The sequence below is a fragment of the Aptenodytes forsteri genome, unplaced genomic scaffold (genome assembly GCF_000699145.1).
Source record: "Aptenodytes forsteri isolate BGI_AS27 unplaced genomic scaffold, ASM69914v1 Scaffold70, whole genome shotgun sequence".
Classification (NCBI taxonomy): Eukaryota; Metazoa; Chordata; class Aves; order Sphenisciformes; family Spheniscidae; genus Aptenodytes; species Aptenodytes forsteri.
Genome location: NW_008795690.1, coordinates 3250716 through 3253958, shown reverse-complemented (window position 1 = coordinate 3253958; position 3243 = coordinate 3250716).

The following is a 3243-nucleotide window of genomic DNA, read 5'->3' as shown; positions in this document are numbered from 1 at the left end:
ACTTATTTTGAATATTATGAGTTTCTCAAAGTTCAAATAAACTGAGTCTACAGATTTTCTCAATAATCTGTCTTTTCAGATGAAAGACCATTCCCACCTCATCAGAAACCAAATAGACATCAATGTGTGCCGTACCTAAGACTGAATGGATAATTGCTTCAACTTGTCTGACCATTGGATTATGTTATTTGCAGAGTTACAGGTAGTTCCAGTTCTGAATGAATGTTAAGAAGAGATTAGAGAGATGATTTTCATTTTAAAGGTATTCTGGTTATATGTGTGAAAGCTTGATCGAACCTATTTTGCAGAAGGTTTGCCAGTCTTTGAAATGTCAGGTTCAAGAACTTTCTCAGCCTTTGGACAGACTACAAACACTCTGTGGAGTCTCTAAAACTCATAGAACAGGTGATGATGCACATAGCATCTTTCAGTTCAGTTTCCTTAACATTATTTTATTTTTAAGACATTTTGACTTCTGTTGAAACATCCTTTGTTTCAATTACTGTATAAACATAATGAACAACTCCCACCTGCTCACATCTCTCTACATTCATATTCCCTTAGGTAGCTTTCCCCCACTTAGCTAGATTCATATCAACAGTTGTGATTGTAAGCATATTCATTTCTTTACTGTGGACCAATGCTCTTTTTGGCTTGTAGTTAAATGACTGGGATTTGAAATCAATCAGGCTCCTTCTCAGAAGTTGTTCAGCACTAGTTAGGTCACGTTCCTTGTGCATAATGAGGCACTGAACAAGTTAAGTTTAAATAGATTTTTTTCATCAATAAATACAAAACAAAAACAAACCTGATATAACAGTCTTTCCTTATACCCCTTTCTTTTTAAAACAAATACCTATGAGAAGCATTTCAATAACAATTTCTAACTGCTCACAAAATTGGTATTGTACTAAGAGCCATTTCAGTTTACAGTTGTTTTATTCCACCATTTGTGGAATGGCTACAAATTTGTTAGGATAAAGCCCTAAGCATATATATAAACTGATATATATGCTAAACACAGCGTTGCCACACAAATAGTGAAATGGTAAAACGCATCAAAGGATCTACAGTTTTAGCAAGCAGAGTTTTCCAGTTCTATTATTGTAGATTTACAATCACTGTATGGGCAAAAAGAACAAAATCTAGATGTAGCCTTTTTGAAATAAATTTATTGTATTCTGGCTTTGAGATTTTCTTTTCACATTATTACACAGTTATTACACAGTATACAAGGCTTTTAACAATGAAATCTCTTAATCTGACTTGGAAGTTGGCCTTGCTTTGAGCAGGAGGTTGGACTGGATGACCGCCAGAGATCTCTTCCAACCAAAATGATTCTGTGATTCTGTCAAATCAAATAATCAGCTCTCCTCACATACTGCAAACAATAGCATAGTTTTCAGAATGCAGTACTTTGATGTATTTCTTTAAACTCATTCTCATCATAAAACAATGAAGAAGTAAAAACCAATGTTTCTTGCAGATTTTTGAGTATTAATAAGAAACACATGCTGCTTTTCCTAATGTACAATTATAATCTGAGAGAAACTGAAATGGAATAGCTGTTAAACTCCCTGGGTATGCAATCACCCAAATTATTTCCTAGCCATTTGAGATAGATATATATATATAAAAAAATACATATGCAAATGTATATATACACATGTATCTCCTCTCTGTTAAAGTTAACCATTTTTATTAATTTAAGATTTGTTTGGAAACAATCAGTAACTGAAGCACAACATTAGCACAATGAGAATTTGGTGACCAGGAAATAATGAAAGGAAAAACAATATGGGCTGAGGCATTGTACTTAGAGAAGGAAAATGATTTCCAAGATTACTGCACTTAACTTTTTTGCATTTTTTGTACTTGGTGTAGAGAGTTCCAACTCTGTTGATTTGCAGCCAACAGTGTTTTTGCCATTTCAGCATCTGGAAGCCTGGCTGTTAAATAACCAATATTTATTCTTAAATATGGAGAAGTGTTTACTAAACTTTCCCTGGAGATTTTCCTGACATACCTTAGAAATCTCTTTGTTAATGAAAACTCTCTGTACTGCTTTACAAAACTGTTCAGCATATTTGCAGAGAGGAAAGGGACAGGAGAAGAGACATTTCTAGTTCCAAACATCTTAAAATTAGCCAGACAGAATAAATACTGCTTAACAAGTAAAAAACTTGAAATTAGCATAAGACATTATGATATACCTCTTTTAATGTTCTTCAACTTTTTTCTTATCAAAAGAACAGTCATTCTGAGGATTGATCCAATGCCAACTGAAGTCCATGGGAAAAATCCCATTTCCTTTTTTGAAGAGTACAGACTCATCTGTATTTAGTTTTTATTCCAAGAGATACTGAGTGGTTCTGAATTTTTTCTCTATTCTTTGCTGTAGATTAATAAACCATTTAAACCTTCCTAGATGCAATCTGATATTTCATAGGCTGGTATTAAAAGACTTGCCATTCCTTCAAATCTCACAACTCAAATGAAACATTTAATCTTTCCATCTTTTTTCTTGCATAAACAGATTTTGTTTATTAAAAAAAAAAAGACTATCATATTCTAGACATCTGCTATCAAGGGCAGATTGGTGACTTTTTATTGTCACACAAATACTAATCCTAGCTTTTGTAAAACCTTATTTCAAAACATGTTGATGATATGTGCAATGTCCATTTCTTTTATAAAACTGGAAAAATGAGGATTATCTGCATAGTCAAAGGAGACACACAAAGTATCCCATGGGTGTGTGCTGCCTGTGAGAACATTTTGTCTATCCGCTTAAATATTTAGACTCATACAATCATAGAATAGTTTGGGTTGGATCTAAAGGTCAAAGGTCATCTAGTCCAACCCCCCTGCCGTGGGCAGGGACATCTTCAACTAAATCAGGTTGCTCAGAGCCCCGTCCAACCTGACCTTGGATGTTGCCAGGGATGGGGCATCCACCACCTCTCTGGGCAACCTGGGCCAGTGTTTCACCACCCTCAGCGTAAAAAATTTCTTCCTTGTATCTAGTCTCAATCTACCCCCCTTTAGTTTAAAGCCATTCCCCCTTGTCCTGTCGCAACAGGCCCTGCTAAAAAGTCTGCCGCCATCTTTTTTATAAACCCCCTTTAAGTACTGATAGGCTGCAATAAGGTCTCCCTGAAGCCTTCTCTTCTCTAGGCTGAACCACCCCAACTCTCTCAGCCTTTCTTCACGGGAGAGGTGTTCCATCCCCCTGATCATTTT